This window comes from Catharus ustulatus, chromosome 1 (assembly GCF_009819885.2).
Source record: "Catharus ustulatus isolate bCatUst1 chromosome 1, bCatUst1.pri.v2, whole genome shotgun sequence".
Taxonomy (NCBI): Eukaryota; Metazoa; Chordata; class Aves; order Passeriformes; family Turdidae; genus Catharus; species Catharus ustulatus.
This window is the reverse complement of record NC_046221.1, coordinates 24,927,233-24,945,442: the sequence shown is the minus strand read 5'-3', so window position 1 is coordinate 24,945,442 and position 18,210 is coordinate 24,927,233. Positions and strand designations below refer to the sequence as shown.

General features: G+C 39.9%; 1 protein-coding gene across 2 annotated transcripts in view; it reads left to right on the top strand.

The window, feature by feature from the left end:
• The first annotated feature begins 15,024 nt into the window (after positions 1-15,024).
• CALCR (calcitonin receptor) overlaps positions 15,025-18,210 on the top strand; it is a 170,161-nt gene continuing 166,975 nt past the window's right edge. Inside the window, exon 1 of one of the 2 annotated variants that reach the window (XM_033054456.2) lies at positions 15,025-17,619. The gene's annotated coding sequence lies outside the window, so the exon portion shown is untranslated. Of the gene's footprint in view, positions 17,855-18,210 lie in introns of both variants that reach the window. The other variant, XM_033054443.2, reaches the window with a different exon arrangement.

Genomic DNA, 18,210 nt, shown 5'->3' with positions numbered 1-18,210 from the left:
AGAACTTTTTTCATTAAAAATTAAGTCTGAAACTGGTCAGACCATAGCATCAATGTTTATAAATTTATAGTGAAGAAGGAGAAGGATGTAGTCTGGGCACAGAGCAGAGATTCCCCTGCAGTCAGTGGTGAAGCTCATGGTGCAGCAGTGACCCCTCCAGAGCCCAGCCCATGGATTCCCATGGGGGAGCAGACATCCCCCTGCAGCCGCGGGAGGACCCCACTGCAGAGCAAGTGAATGTCCAGAGGAGGTTGTGACCTCCTGGGAAGCCCATGCTGGAGCAGGCTTCTGGCTGGACCTGTGAGGCTGTGGAGGAGATTTGTCCATGCTGGAGGAGATTTGTTGGCAGGACTTGTGACCCTGTGGAAGGGATTGGAGGTAGAGTAGTTTGTTTCTGAGGAACTGGAGCTCCTGGAAGGACTCATGTTGGAGCAGGAGAAGATTGAGAGGAGGAAGCGGTGTCAGAAATTGTCATGGATTGACTCCAGCCTCCATTCCTCATTCCCCTGCATTGCTGAGAGGAGGAGGTAGAGAATCAGGGATAAAATAAAGCCTAGGGAGAGAAGAGGGGTGGGGAAAGGCATTTTTAATTTTTGGTTTTACTTCTTATTAAACTACTCTGATTTGATTGGTAATAAATTAAACTTATTTCCCCAAGTCAAATCTGTTTTGCCTGTGACCTTAACTTCTGGGTGATCTGTCTCTGCCCTTATCTCAACTCAGGAGCCTTTTGTTATATTGTCTCTCCTCTATCCAGCTGAAGAGGTGAGTGATAGAGTGGCTTTGGTGTGCAGCTGGTGTCCAGACAGGGGCAACCCACCACATTCCTTTCACAAGTTGTAAGAGAAACTAAACTAATCTTCTAGGATGCTTGTTAGAAACAAGCACTTAAAATCCGGTAAAGAGGTGTCCTATCTGTGATGCTTTGACTTGGACAATCACTGTCCAATCAATTTTTTTGAAAAATGCCTTATATACTTAGAGGTATAAATATACAGACCTGACAGGTCTGACTCATACAACCCTAATGAGAAATGAGATCCATGTCGAATTAACTTCAGTAACACACAGAATAGTCAATGTAATTGCAGGTTTTATCCTCAGCTTGGTTGTGTGAAGGGTTGAAATATAAAACCTGCAGAAGCATTACCTGCACAGCTCTCCTGCATGCTGTTCTCTGCCTCTCCATGTAAATGCACACATTTCCTACAGCAGCTCTAGAGCACAACTCTGCCACCAAGGGAGACCAACCTTCAGCAAAGCCACATAGGAGCCTCTGCAGCTCTTACAGAGTCACACTCATAGAAATACCCTGAAGAGAATTTAGGAGACATGAGGGAAGACGTGCACCACAGTCATGTTCTCACTAAGCACCTTATCTACCTTTTGTGGAAGATAATATGTTACAATCCAACGGCCAGAAAGTCTCTGGGGCCAACACAGACTAGTTTTCCTGTCCCACCATGCCCTGGGTATAAACTAACCAGAGAGTATTCTGTCTATAAACCAAAATCTGTTAGTTTTTCCTCTCAAGTATAGAAATCTACCCTGGGAAGGGAATTTTTCACTGTTTGTAGACTACATCTGCTTTGCTGCCACTTCAAGGACTGTAATATTTATTTGCATTCAGGTATTTGTACACTTTTGGAAGTTAGGTTGAATGTGTTCTTGTTCATGAAAACAATTCCAAGAAATGTAAAATCTAGATATGTAGCAGTCTCAGAAAAAATATTTTAGCAACAGGCAAAGGTAAGATTCAGTTTTACAGGAATCAATTCCTCATGTTAGTGCTGTGCCAGGACTTCATGATTACCCTGTATGAACTGAGAACAGTACACTGAAGGGTGAGCTTAACCTCCAACTCTTGCATGGCACACAGGATGCTTGAGTGGATCAAGCTGTAGACTAGGATAATACTCAATCCTGGGACTGCCAGAGATGGATTTATTAGGAAAAAAACCCCAATCAGCTATTGATTTCTATTGGGAACTGACAACTTGATTCTGCCATTCTTAATGTAAGTATTTTATTTGGTAGAACAATACTGCTGAATTGAAGCATGCAACTGGACAACTTGAAAAGATAAGTCCTGATCCTCTGCAAAAACAATGTCCTTTCAGTGACTATAGACAAAAATCTTTCAGCCACAGTCACTACCAGTAGAATTGAGACTTGGAAGTATAAAGAGATGACATACCCACATCTGATGAGCACAGACTTTAGTGTTGACCAAAGACGCACACTTCATACTCTCACTTTCTGCACAGCATTATTTTCTGTTCAACAGCATTTCTGTTTGGTTTAAAAAGACATTTCAGCCTACATGCTGAAGATGAGACTCTGGAGACCCCTGAGCTGATGGTGTGTGCCTGTTGCTGAGGGCAAAAGAACAAACTGCATGCTCCAAATATAATGATATAAACAAAATTCATTCATTCTTATACAGAAAGAGGTCAATCTGCATTACTTTTAAAATAAACACAGAAATAAAGTGAGCAAGAAGATGGCAATGAATTCAAAATTAGTTGGAAGATTATGAAAGATTTATTAGTACTCCTGTGAGAGCAACAACATTAGGTGCTGGGATACCATCTAATGCAGTGGCAAATTAAAAAAATGAGGAAAAAACTGTAGATCTTAAGATTAAGATTCTACAACCTTTTTTTTCAGAAACATGTGCTTTTGGCATTCATCCTAAATGTTCAGATATAACAATCTTTGGGCAATACAACAATGGATTTTTGGCAATTAATGTCCCAGAATATAATAAATTGGAAATAATTTATTTCAAGTATATTCTTACCTCTCATGAAAATAGAGATGGAGAACTACTTGAAGAAATGAAATAATTTCATAGGTTCTTCAGTCATATCTATTTTAATCATTAATTTTGTTAAGCTTTAACACTGAGACTGACAAAGGGGTTTGAAATACATATCCCATCTCTAGTAAGGAATAGGCTGCTAGCTCCTGCTTTTCATAATGCAATTCCATTATTTAAATGCCTAACTATTTTCATTTCCTTCAACTCAGCTAGAAGAAATACAGTGTATTCAGTTTCACCTCGGTTTGATAGACATTGTCACAGCACTGCAATTTAAAGGTTGCAAATATTTCAAGAAGCTGATTTAGTCTGCTCACAATGTACAGTTGCTTTGAGTATTTTTTTTTCACTCCTGTAGGAAGCCCTGCAATAGATTTTCTGGGCAGATAGTAGATTCTCCATCATAAGAAAACTTTTAAAAACAGACTGGATGAATACAACAGAATAATAGAATTGTTCACAGGAAGTGTAATTTTTAGTTTAGATCTGATTTTGCAGGATCCTGACTAACACATGTGCCAGTTGGAGGAAAGACAAGTTTCATCTTCTCTGTAATACACTTTTAGATATTTAGAGACAAATATCAGGTCCCTCTGTAGTCTTTTCTTCTCCAGGCTGAGCAAAACCAGCTCCCTCAGCACTCCATCTCCAGACCACTCTAGAGGTTTTTTGCTGGAGTCTCAAAATTATCATTTTGCCTCTCATAAATCCCACCTTGCAAGAGACAGATCTGGATACAGCAGTCCCAGTGTGGCCTTGGAAGGGCCTCCCAGCCATGAGCCTATTCCTTGACCTGCTAGTTGTGTTCATTGCTTGCAAGGACACACTGCTGGCTGGTGTTAAACTTGCTGTCCACCCATCTGCACAGTTTGCACCCACCTGTATCATTCTGTCTAGTATGGAATTATTCACATACACTCATTTATTAAATACGTATCATATGGAATAGATTTATATTTATGTTTATGTTTATGTTTATGTTTATGTTTATGTTTATGTTTATGTTTATGAGTTGATTTAAAACAAATAGATTTTTTTCTGGAGCCTTTTTATGACTTTACTTTCTTAATGTTCTTGCTAAACTCTTTGATGTAACACTGAACACAAAAACAGGTAAGCTCTCCTGCTTTGTTTTCCAGAATTAGATGAACCTTTTATAGATTTAACTGAATAAAATATTTTCATCTGATTTAACCCTGAACTTGAATACTGTTGTGCTTTACAGTAAAATAAGAAAAAATATGGGCCATTTATTATATACATGGACCTGAGCATCTTTAATTATATTTTAAATTTTATTTTAGACCAGTCCTCAAAAACCAGTTTTTCTGTTAATAGATTCCCAATTTAACATGCACTTCCTAATGGTTCACAGACCTTTGGAAGATCTCAGAGGGGTTGAAATGCAGTAATCAACAGTAAGTAGCAAAATGACCTGCTCTTACGAAAGCATAGCTGAGTCACAGCAAGTTTTTATCAATGGCAGCTCTGTGTTGAAAGTCTTTAAAGTCATCAACTTTTCTAAATTCTGCTAGCAGATGATTTTTTTCCTTATGTCTAACATACAATTCATAATACTCAGAGCTGTTTTTAAAAGGATAGCTAGGAAATGAGAATATTATTCTGAGTGTTTCTTCAACGCCTTATTTTTTGCCTATGATATGGCTATGGAAAAGTCTCCAAGAACAGGTACTGTCACCAGCTCTGAAGATAGAATTTTAGAGTTTTGGCACATATTTTTCAATTTAGATTTCCAAGAATTTGCTATGTTTGGAGTCATCTCCGGAAGTAAGACAGTGAAGGAGAAGCCCTTGGAGACATTTCCAAGGGCACTAGGGGACGGATGCCATTGCTAAAGTATCTGAATACTTCATATATTCACCCCTCTAGAGCTGGTGGGCAGGCACAAGTTTGTCAAGGGAAAGAAACAGAGCAAGAGGAAAAGGGTTAAGCAGCTCAAGGCCTATCTTCCCATCTCCATTGGAACTATCAAAATGAATTAATTTCTCACTCAAGAGGCAAAGTTCTAACAGGAGAATCTGAAATGTTTTATCAAGTGTCTCCTTACCAAGCAAGTGCTTGAGAAAGCTTGCAGATACCTGTGTTGCTAGGTATCTAATTCTATACCTGCAGTACCTTTTCACCTGCAAACAGCTACATTATGGGGTACCAATATTGTGCTAGGATGTGTTGTCCACTCCTCTTCTGTATGAAGGAGAATGGTGATGATCAACCAGTTTGACTGTCAGCTTAAACCTGTCTCTGATTATTTTCTGCAGCAGATCACCAAAAAATAGGTGATCTATCTACTGAAAAGAATCTGTGGAGAAGCCAGACAGTTTATCTCTCTGCCTAATCCGTGATGGGAGCTGCCAAATAACTGCAATATCTGATGGAAGTTCACCACTGCAGCCCCCTGTACCAGCTGAACCAGGGATCTGCTGCAAGAATTTTTTATTTCTAGGCTTTGTGGCTTACACCTTACATGGGGCAGGGAATGGGAAGGAGATGATTAAGAATGGGAAGGAAATGATAATTTGGCCTGAGATGACTGAGGCACAGCAAGGATTTACCCAGTCATAGGAAACCAGATATACAAACTATTTTGGACACTATGGAGTCCTCTTCAGATCTTCCAGTGAGAAAGACATGACACCTTACAGATAACCTGTTCCTCTCCTTACCACCATGAAAACCTTCCTGATATGAATCCCTCAATCTTAGTTACTCATAGTTAATACCACGACATCTGACTTCTTACCTGCAGCAACCAAGTGATCATCATCTGCCTTCCTTGTCAATGATCCCTGAGGTCTTCTCTTGGTATTTTTCAGACTGAACAGGTTTTCTTACACCTTCTTAGACCATTCTTGTTTGGCAGATGATCATTCTCACAGCTTATCATTGGTCTCTTTTTTGTCCAGCTGCTGCTTGATGGTTAAATACAGCTCTTCAGAGAGAAACATCTGTCTTATTTAAAGCCAGAGCCACAGTCCTCATTGCTTCCCATCTGGGTCTGAAATTTGAAAGCTAAAGGAACGTGGAAAAGTGAGAATTCCTTACTACAGTAACCTTATAGTTACAGTTACAGTTACTTGGCAGCATCTTTTCGTTGTTGCGGAAATGTTTGAATCCACTTATTTCTTAATGAAATTTTCCCTAAGTTAAAACGAGTGTTACACATTTTAGTGGTCATTCAAAAGTTAAAAGTCCCCACTCAAATGCATTAACCAAGAAAAAACTTTACTTTAAAGCAGTTAGCTGACAACCAAAATTTGAAACCAGGAAATATTCTTATTTATTTGCACTGGACCAAAAATGGGCATGGCCACAAGCCTCTTAATATTTTAATGAAAAATTTTAAAAATCTAGGGAAGTCCAAGCCACAAAATTAGTGCTGAAACAAATTTCAAATTTCATTCTTTAAAACATCCAATATATACATTTTGAAAATAATATTATACTATTTTAAAAATGTATCATGTGAATTATGCTGATTTTCTAGTGATTTGGGGACAAATTTTGTTCATAGTATCTTGGGTAAAACATGAAAGACCCTGATGTCTCCAAATTTTTGATTATTTTCTACTGAGACAGGATAGATATTTAGCGTTTTCTCCCTCCCTACACAATAATTGATTAACCAAATCTGCCTCCAGCCCAGGGCTCTAGATATGAGACATCAGTTGGGGTACAACAGAATTACTGACTATGTGTTTGAGATACTGCATGTTCTATGTTCCTTTTTAACTCCAATTTTTCACAAAAACCTGTGAAGATTGCTCCCCTAGCTGACTGCCCTTTAGACTAAGTCTCTCTCTCTTTTTATTTTTTAAAATTTATTTCATTTTTTATTGCCTGGATGCCTCAGAGTCTGCTTTGTTTAAATTATGCTGGCCATTTTAATATTTTACATTTGGAGCTTAAAGTGTGAGAGTGAGCAGAAACGCTTCATTCACAGGGACAAGGGGCATGAGAGAGATTTGCTGCTGCCAGGTTGGTGGCTGTGAGCCAGCACCCACTTCCTTTTCTCAGGACAGGACCAGCAGCATCCTGCTGGTGTGAGAGGAAGCAATCCAAACCAAGCAGCTCCACAGCACCTGCAGGAAGCACCTGATTGCCTCTATCTTGTGCCTGAGAGCAGCAGCTCCTGCTGAGTTCCTGCTGGCATTCTGAATGCAGCCATGTTCTCCTCCCACAGAGGGTGAAAATAGGTCTAAATTCACATTGAAATGGGTGGTATGATATGCCACCCTGTTCTGCCTCAGTCTGCTCCTGCATCATGATAACAGGAAAGTGTTATATTGTATTAATTCAGGGACTGAATCTTCTCACTGATGCAAATGGGACAAAAACACTTGGAAGTTACACTTAAATAAAACAACAATATGAAGCAGGACGAGTAACCCCTACCAAACAACTACTGAATTCCATTCACAAAAGTTTGGACAGCCAGCACCAGGGAAGAAAGAAACCTGGCAGAGATGCTTTTCCGGCTGACAAATTCTGAGATGCTGCAAGCAGCAAAGAAAGAGCATTATCAAATGTTTGTGGGGATTCCATTTTTCTGCTGACAAGTACTGCAAAGACATTTTCATGCCATTTAGTTTTGCATACACTTTGCTTGGAAATGTGTTCATGGGATACACCAATTAAATGCTCATTTAAAGTGACCAGATTTTACTATGACACAAACTGTCTGCATTACCCACTATTTTTCCTCCAAATAGCAACAAATCTTTCTGCATGAGCTGTACCGCAATGAGTTGACAGAGTACAGCAATGCTAAGGAGCTACAAGAAAGAATTGTATTTGTGAACCACAAAACACAAATGTTACACAGCTAATTTTGAGGGCAAGGGCATGATGGGATGGCCAGGAAGAGAGAGAGAGCACATGCTGAAGGCAGCTGATAGAGGTGACAAATGCATTCATTTGGGCTTTCAAAAGCAAGAAGAGTTGGGAGACCTCTAGAGGCAAATGCAGGCTGGCTGGAGCGTTTCTTGGGCTCTCCTTGATTTGGCTGTGCTCTCCCTGGCAGTTTCCATACTAACTGCCCGTAGCAGGACACACATAGTAGTTGTGGGTCAGGAGCCACAGATCGTCTTTATGTAGGAACGAAAAAATACTTAACCTGTGAAAAAAAATAATCTTCTCTTACTTCTAAACTTTCCCAAGAGCTCCTCTTGCTCGTTGCTAGCACACTCTTTCTATTGATCTCACGTAGCTCCAAAGGACAGTACGGGAGAGAAAAGTGCATAAAGACAACTAAATAAAAAAGAATTTTAATACAATGACAAAGAGATTCTAGAGATGTATTTGGGGAAAAGAAAAAAATAAGGTGATGGGTTTTCAATCTATGAGTGCCAAATTGAAAGACAATAAATTTTGATTTTAAAAGCATACCAAAATCTACCATAGAAATACCAGAAGCAGAATCAGAAAAGGACTTTTCGGGTTCTGGAGCAGGACTCACAAAAGTTCCCTTCTAACATGTCCAGATTAGCACATAAAAGCAGATGAGAAGATAAACAGGGAGCCATCATATTCACTCTCCTCAGTGTGAAACAGCCTTTAACAACCTTTCAGGAAAATACAGATGACTGGGACAATTTCTAAACCTTTTTTGCCAGATGACTTACTGTGCTTTAATAATGGTGAGAATTGTCTTGCTTTTTGCATGGTCTAAATGAGTCTTGAGAAAATCAGTGTATTTAAACCTAGAAGTGACTATTTAGCACAATAGGTATATCAGATAAACTTTCCTGCATGACGGGGCCAAGGCAGCATCCCACATCATCCTGACTCTTAAAAACTACCAGAAAAATTGTCTTGATTTCATCTCAAAGTTATAAAGCAACAAAATGGTAATGAAGTAGGAGGAGATTTCTCTCCTCCTCAGTCTTTCTTCTCAAGGTAGTATTTTGTCCAGTTCCTCATCTAGTATACTCATGTTCCTCACAAATTATGAAATCAGCAACTTCAATATAATTCTTTGTTACAACTATTCTTTCAGTTACTTAGATAAGTACACAGTATGGTGTGTATGCAATTAAAACACTCAGCAACAAGTTGGTAATATATATCCAGTCTCAAAAAAAAATAAAAAACAACCAGTTTTACTTTCCATCCGTTTCCTAGAAACAGCGTAATATACACAAAAGCATAGTAAAACTGCTCAGCATTTTTGTTTGCCTCTTTTCACTCTTCTCTACAGTTATAAAAGAGTACCAGGAGTTATGTTCTTGAGCAAATATTCAGTAGGGTACTCAGACCCAGTTTTAGGCAACTAGGTAAGTGCCATGTGTTTTCAGAGGTTATCTAGCAGTGATGTCAATGAAAGTATCACTGTCATCTTTTACTGAGCTATCCCAGTTAGATATTTTTCATTTTGCCTCATGAGGTTGATGCTATCTATATATCTTCTGGTAATATTTGCTGAATCAAAAGATAGTCTCCTGACCTGAACGTTGTGAACTCAGTGGAAAGAGCCCTTTCTTTCCAAGAGACTGTAGATATGGTTCCACTAAACAAACTTTCACTATTTGGATTGCTTTATTGTCTTACTAAATACATTCTACAGTAAGAAAATTCGTCTTGATATAATGGCTTTTCTCTGGGCACCAAGATCTCTAGCAGCTTTATAACAACTCCAAAAAAGAAAAAGACAAATAGACAAAATCTGTTGCCCCATCTTTCAAATATTTTTGCATTCTCAACCTTGTCCCGAAAAAATTATAACATATAGCCAAAAAAACATCAATCAAAACACAGCAAAAAGAGCAGAGTCCTTCACCTTAAAGGAAAAATGGTTATTAAATCTTGAACAGCTGAAAGAATATCTCATGAACATTTTATACTGGAAAGCAAAATGAACTTGCAGAAACAAGTTCAACCCACTCTTCATTATGTGCTTGTTGTTATTAAATTATGCATAGGACACTGTGACGTGTGACTAAAGTTACTCTGGAAAGAAGAGAATGATATCCTGTCTGGCTTTCCTTGGAAGGAGTGGAAGGACCTTTAGATGAATGTCCCACATCCTTAACAGGAATTGTGTTATCTGAAATACACATCTCATACCACACATCTAAATGCACTTGCAGTAAATAGAATCCCTGATAGAAAGAATGAAACCTAAAAAGGTTTCAGTTTTCATTATGGTTTAATAAATATGGAAATAATATTATTGTTAAACACTTTATTTATGTATTAAAAGTTACTGACCCTCAGTTTCCAACTAATCTTCTAAGGACCCATGCTCATAGAGCATGTGGTGAGCCAGGTTCCCAAGCAAAATTCATCAATCACTAGAAAAACTCACCTTGCAAACTGAGTTCAGTGATGTTATAGTGAGAAAAAGTGAGGCCAGCCTCACAAAAGATCAGGATTTACATAAGATTAACATGCAGTCAAATTGGTCCCACTGCATCTCTAATGATGTCCTTAGAATTTACCCTCTTTAGAAAGGGTGTATGGAAATTATTATTATTGAATTCACACCATGTGCTCAAACTGGGACCAGAAATTCTAAGCACATCTCTTTCAAATTTTCTTCTGTGATTTGCAGCCTTCTTTCAGTATCCAGTTAATATTTAACTTGTGTTGACAGTGCAGGGGGGAGCATTACTCTGGACAACAAATGGATTAATACTACTAAAGAATAAAAGTGTAATAGTGTACATGTGTATGCTGAGTAGCGTGGAGAGAGATGACAGTCCTGGATACATTTGTTGCCTGAATTTAAATTATTTTCACATTCTGTAAAACTGTAAGTGATAAAAATCAGACAAAATAAAGAATCTGAAAAGAACCTTGTTAAACCCCTGTGAGGAGAAGCACAAGTCAGAATACAACAGTATGGAAAACTATGCCATGTCTTTATTTTTAGGACCTGGAAGCAAAAAGTAGCAGTTTAAGAAAGGTTTCAGCATAAAAAAATTCTAAAACCACATAACACAGAAAGTTACAAGAGAAGATTTACTTTCCAGTTGCAATTTGTTATTTATGTACAAATTTCAGATTTTTCACTGACATCTAAAAGAAACCTTTAAATATTTTTCCAAATCTGTTCTACAGACAAGGTCCAAAACACAAACAGAAAAGATGTGGGACAAGACTGAAATGCATTGTCAGTCTTCTGATTGAAAACTTCTAATATTCTTGCTTTTTGATATTCAGCAATAACTAAAATTACTGTTTTGGACTTGTGAAGGTGACGACTGCATCTCCTCTCTTTCTGGAATTTATTTTTCTCTTTAAAATAGCAGAATGTTTAAAAACAAAACACAGAGGAGTATTTCAGACATGACTGCCTCCAAAGTCTTCAGGATGATAAGAACAGCTAAGGAGAGGGCTGTACTTCAAAGCCATAAAATACAGTAATTTCACGAATACAAGCCGCATCGCCAGGTGTTGGCAAATATTTCGTTCTTTGTCCATAAATAAGCCCCACCTGAGTATAAGCCGCTCTGTCGTTCGCAGGGAGGACCCGTGTGCAACAAAGTTGCCAAATAGCAACAGAATTGCGGCATGGTGGGGTTTACTGTCTCAGCTCGGGCCATAAGGGCTCGGGGCTGCCGACAGGGCTGGGTGGCCCAGCTCAGCGCTGCCACTCGGTGGGGCAGCTCAGGGCCGGCCGCCGCCACCACTGGGCTCGTTTGCCCCAGCCCGGTGCTGCTCCGTGGTGGCAGGGGGTGCACAGAGCCCGCCGGCACCCACGGCGGCAGTGGGAGGTGGGGTGGCGGTGGGAGGTGGGGATGGAGCCGCACTCCTGCGGCGGCGGCACGCGGGGACGGGAGCCCCCCAAGCCGTGGGGCCAGCAGCACGGAGCCCCCTGCCTCCCCCCGGTCTGCAGGGCCAGCAGGAGGGAGCTGCCCCGCCTTCCCCACTCCCTGTGCTGCCTGCAGGGAGCGGCTCCACCTGCCGCGCAACAGAGTAACTAATTTGTAACAACGCGTAAATGCAGGGTTTTACTGGTAGGTGCTCGACTTTGCAGTTTGCGCTGACTCGGTTTGCACTCCCGGGGTTGAAAATGTCAGAAAATTATTCGCATATTGGCCGCTCCTGAGTATAAGCCGCATTTCTGGTGTGGGAGCAAAATTTTGAAATTACTGTATATCAAGACTAGAAATAGAGAAAAAAAGTGGCAGACAAAATGAGATTCCTCTGGGACACCTTGTTGCATTTAAATGTCTGGATCCTCTAGAGACAGACACTTCTCATCCCTGTCCCTGTATCTACAATGACTGTAGAAGCACCAGCCTTACTTTGCTCTTTCAGAAATACAGGACTGATCTAGGACCTCTTCATGTGTCAGGAGGAAAGGAGGTGCAGCTAAGGGAGACCTCAGATGCACAGCCATCTGTGCCTCTGCTGTGCAAAGTGAATCATTAGGTTCAGACGAAGGTAAGCAGCATTTTTACGCTCAGACATTTCCCTCAAGACTTGTGTTCTGTGATTTGCAGCTCTCTCTGTGCATCTGATCCTCAATAACTACATTTAGTTTCTATTAGACGTTTGGTTGGTGAGATTCAAATGGGCAGCTGTTACAGGAAAAAACAGTGTCAAAGATATCCAGTTATTAACCATACTGGAATAAATATCACTTGTGTGCATGTGTGAAGAGAAGTGAGAGGAGAATAACACTGGAAGTGAGGTGAATTTGTTATGTGAATTAACATGATAAGCATGAATTTTGTCTCTGTAGTGCTTTCCTGCTAGCTCCCTTTTCCAGGCTAGTGTTTGGCCCCAACGGCATGCAATCACCTATTTGTTTTGTCATCAGAGCCTAAATTTAAGTCCTTTGAGATGCAAACATTCTCATCCTACTTTCTTTAATATGTGCTGTATATTTAGAAATCTACTTATAATTATGTTCCCCATTCCTTACAGTAAGGTTAACTATAAAGGTAATAGCTGATGTTCTCATGTTAATCAAACCCTCTAGACTCACTTGGGTTATAATTAAGATGCTGGATGAAACACTGGAAATTAGTCCCTACTCTGCAGATTCCTTACAGACTGCAGTGTAAAGGAGAAGAAAAGACTATAGGGGAAATCAGATGTATCTGGACAAAACTATCTGAAGTTCTGCCTCTTCGGCTTCTCTAAATATTGCTGTTTGAAATTAATTCTGCCAATTTCATCTTTACTTAAAAAGTTGATAAAAATCAATTAGATTTCTTCTCTAATATCTCTTTGTAGTAGTGATAATCGGCCAGTTGAAACATTTCCCAGTTTCCCTGTACTAGATGTCATTATGGCCAAGTATGTGTAAGGCCCCTCACTGCTCAAGTACATGCATGGATCTGTGATCCCAAGGCTCTGGAGGCAAGAAACAGCAGTGAAAAACAGCAGTGCCTTCCTTTAAAGACTACAATTAACACCTCCACCCTGCAAACATCTCTGCACCCAAGGAACTCTATGTCAGTCACTCATCGTGGTGCTGTGGGAGAACTTTCACACCCAGCACAAGGAGACTTCTACACACCAACTTGTTTGGAGGGGCAGAAGCTAATTTTACACATGTCAAACTGAGCGACAAACAAATGATGATAACGAGAATGATTAAGCCTACATTTACTGTCAAGAGCTGGGGTTTAATCAGTTATGTGTCTATTACAGTTATATTTTTCAGGCAATAAGATTTTTTAAAATGCCATGCTAATCAGAAATATTAATTTCTGTCTAGTAGAGTAAAGACTTGAACCAAAATTCACTTTTTTTCACAAACCAGTTTTGGCACTGCTTTAGTTTCATTTAAAACATATACTGAGGGGGTAAGCAAAGCCTTAATGATATATAGACCCCAGGCCACTTTTGCAAAGATAGAAAATTTAATCTGTATGAAAATACATAGATGAGTCTTGAGTTTTAATAGATTCTCACATTACCTGTAACTCTTGTTTTAAATTTCATTTTTGAATTAAGGTAAAACTTATGTTGATAGGACTTTATAAGTATGTATGATTTATTAAATATGCCTACTGGTGGTTTGTAGATATCTCATAAGGCTCTTGAAATAGTTTGCAGGGAAATTTTGTGTAATCTAGAATATTTTATGATTTATATACTGTACAAACAGCAGAGAGGACACTTCTTGTAACTGCCAGTGCATTTAATTCTCTTGAAATGCTCTTCTTTTTGATGTTTGGTTGAGATTCTCTCTAGAATCATGCACAGCTACACACTAGCTTAATGAAGCCCAGGGTACTGGATTCCAAGTGAAGATGGAAAATGCTTGTTCATTCTGAGGGAATCAGATGCCCACTCTTTGGAAACATTCTCTGGATTTTCATTATGTTGTTTGCTTTCCCTTTCCCTCCTCTACACAGCACAAGCAAAGCCCACTGTGTTTCTGCTACCAATATGGATAATTACTGAGTGCTGTACTAATGAAAACATGGATTGCTAAATTAAAATAGCTCTTCCAGAGAAAATTTAATGTGGTATAAATATTAACAACTCCAATGTCTCTATTCATTTTTGTTTATGCTTTAAAAACTTGAATACAAATAATTTTTTTTGTATTTTTCATTTTCTATTTTTTCTGTCTCCTAACTATTGACTGAATGTATTGTTCTTCGAAAAAACCCAAAAATCCACTAATACCCAACAAATTATATTTTAGAGGCATTTTTCAGGATTTTTTCCCTTCACTTCAAAAGGTTTTGGAGGTCCTCTTAGAATGTCCTGAGATGTGAACTGAAGAATTAATACTTATATAGATTAAATAATATAACAGGAATTAAAAATAGAAATTTCAGCAAGGAGGCAAATGTAACTACCCATGCTTTTTTTGTACATTAATAAAGTTACTGAGATTATTGTACATTAAGCAGTTCATTTAAATAAATCTACTGTGACATTAAAATAATTTGTACATAATTTTAATGAGATATCAGACCTGGATAAACACACAAGTCTTGATTTTTCAGGTTTCCACAAACTAAGATAACAAAAAATAAACACAATCATTTATTTTGGAAAGAGCTGGGTAGAGTTCTTGGATAACTTGATAGTTTCTGGGATTAGAAATAAAACACTGCTCTATTCCTCTAATAATTCTAGTCTAAACTGTTTATATGTCATAAGAAGCAATTGGCAGGAGTTTCTTAAATATGTTTACCTGCCACTCTGAAAATCCCTAATTCTGGAGTGATTGCTTTTATTCTTATATTATATTTATTATTTTATTGTTATTTAAAATTAAAAGAAAAATTATCTCATCAGGCATGAAAAATGGTCTCATTAGGGATGCATGGTCTGAACAGCAGCTTTATTCACTCCATGAATTTCCCCCTCACAGGGCTGAAGTGTTTTTCAGCAGACAGGCTTTGGAAGTGCTGGACTATCCCAATGCTGTAACTATTCTCAGAGTTTTTAGTAAGGTCACTTCCAGCAGTGAAGATTACAAAGTTGTATGTAAAAGAATTAAATATTCCTATGTAAGCCTTATAGGGACTGATGTAACTTGTGCTAAAACTAATGGCAAATTATCATTCTTTTGACCCTGATTAGGGTGAATGTACTCATTTTTTCTTTAAATACTGTCTTTTACTAATTTCAGTATTTTATCCAAATTGTGAATGTAGCCCTCACTCAAACGCATTATTTACAATCCTTTTATCAAAGGATACAGCATGCCTCCAGTCTTCTGTAGACAGCTCAATGCTCACAATTCCCATGCTTCAAACAAACTAAATCTGAACAACTCTTCTTTGATAATACTGTGCTCTGGGTCATTGCTATGGGGTACACCATGCCAAGCAAGAAAGATACATAAATTATGAGGGGAAATAGTCTGTCTCCAAACAGCTTGCAATGCAGGCATCTGCAGAGGATTTTGGAAATATCTCTACACAATTCATGGAATGTTTCTAGGTCCAGATGGGAATTCATCTTTCAAATTCTTCACCTGACCAAGAAAATTAGGACAGTGCCTATTTCACAAGTAGCATCCTTACTTCTAGTACCATTAAATGCAAACAAAAAAAATTTACTGAATAAAATATGGTATAAATGAGACAAACTACACAACTACAAAACTTTCCATACTGTGTGAAAAAATGTTTTCCCTCATAACAGAACAAAATCACTGGAATTTTGCAAAGTTTGGACTTTCTTTACTTTTTATGTACAAAGCAAAACTATAATATCACAACACAGAACACTAGCTCAGCCTCTTCTCTGCAGAATTCATTGTTGTAATGACTCCTGAGCAGAAGCAGAAATAAAACCATTGAGGTACAGTGAATAATAATTTTCCAGTGTTTTTTTATGGGTGGGATCAGTATTTCACACACATTCTAAATAGTAAGCACTCATGCTTGCAGTCCCATGGGGCACAGGGAAATTGCTTACAGCAGAACAAATGAAAAAGTGTTGCTTCTGTGTCAAGGTAATGGTTAACAAAATGGGAGTTTATAAAAAACCACCCAAACCTTAGGAAAGCGATTTCCAGATTATGGGATGACAGATTTATACTTAAGCAGATGAATAGTATTCACTAAGAAAACAGACCAACATGCAATCTGTTTTGAAACAAATATGAATCCTGCCAGTGAAAACGTGATGTGTTCCAATCCTAGAATGAACAGTATTAGCTGTATAACATATAAAAAAATCCTAAATAGGTGGGCCTTGGGAGAAACTAGCTCTCTGTTTTACCTCTTTCAATTTACTGCTGCAACGTCAGGAAGGGGGGGTCCTCTTGCTTTCCCCAGGCTTCAGCATAAGGTTTTGCCTCTCATCCATCCCTCTTCCACAAACATCTGAAGCATTTAGAGCTGTGACTCACCAAAGCCCACCTCGGGGCAGCTGTAGCATGAGAGGGACACGACTGCAGTGAGTCCATAGGGGTGCTGCTCCATGGTGCCAGACTTAGTGCAGATAATGAGAAACTCCCCTAACTTCACTGCTCCTACCAGAGAATGCTGTGAAGAGTGAAGCAATTGTGGCACTATGAGAGCTCATAAAAGTAGCTTCCACTGTTTCTCTTTGCTGTCTCCATGAGTAAAGGATAAAACCTACAGTGAAAGTTTAAATCCTAAAGGCATAACAATTTACATCAGTATTCCTTGAGCGTCTCAACTCCTATTATGGTTCCCCTCCACCCCACTATCAAGGAGGACAAATCTTCTTCGATTATGTTATCTGGGGGAACTCTTTTATCAGCTGCTGGGAAAAGTGGCAAAAAGTTCCTTTTTCTCGAACCTTGGTGCATGCTAAGCCCAGCACTCCTTCTGAGCTCCCTTGTTCCTGTCCCTCCCACCCTTCTCAGAATGGCCTGAGCTGCAAAAAGGCAGCCAGCTGCTTTTGCGTGCAGGTTTCTGTGAGAAAGGCAAGCTGTAAAATTTGACTGTAGTCTGCAAGAGAAAGTGGTAGGTGGAAGAAAAACACCTGAGAACCGCTTCAGTAGCACCTAACTTTCCATTCAGAAGCAAGCCAGGCGAATTTAAAGCCAGAGCTTATTTTATTTGATGGTAGCAACATCCTTCACATAGAAAAATGAAAGGAAAAAAATCTGTCCTCAGCCGAGTGGTGGTACCTTTTGAGCAAGTTTTTGTTTGCCTCCTGACTCCACCTGCTGGGAAGACGCCCCAGTACCTGCTATCCGCACTGACATGTTTGTCAGGAGTGCTGAGGTGAATCACCCACCGCGCGTCCGCTCCGGCTCCCACCCTCACCGTGGCTCTCTGCATATTTAAATATTGGGCAGCTTGGAACAGTCATAGCAGAAAAGTCCTCCCCTGCACTACTTCATGCACAACCACTCGACACTTTTCCGTGAGGTAGGAGGTGTTGGCTCAATTGCCCCTGGATGCCCGCGTAGCTAGGGTCTGCTTTTCTGAGGGCACCAGAGGTGGCCAGAGGTGCTCGGAACCAGGTCTTTCTCGGGCTCTCCTTAGAGTTAGTTAGTTTAAAACGCTTACATGACTTCTGGAGCAGAAACGGGAATTTAGATCACTCTGCCATCCGATGAGTGCTGCTGCCAACTCTTCTTCATCCTCCCCAGCTTGGTGGACGGTAGGTAGATGGTTCATGCAAGCTGGAGAGCATCAGAGGAGACGGGGCAGACGGGAGGACGCGGGACAGCATCCCCGGGGCGGTCAGGGGCCCCAGTAGCCCTCGATCCGCTGCGGGGGTAGCGCCCCACCCGCCCAGGTGCTGGATCGCAGGGGTCCCACGCTTCACGCCCTGCATCCACCTGGCTTTCCTTTCCTAAAGATGCCCGCGATAGAACCTCAGCGCTGCCTCGGGTCTGAGGACCTTCTCCTCCAAGGGGAGGAGGAGGAGGAGAGGCGAGGTCTCCGGCTGGGCCTCTGACATCGCAGGGTCCGAGCTCCTGTGGGGCGAAGCGCTCTCGCTGCGGATAGAGCGGG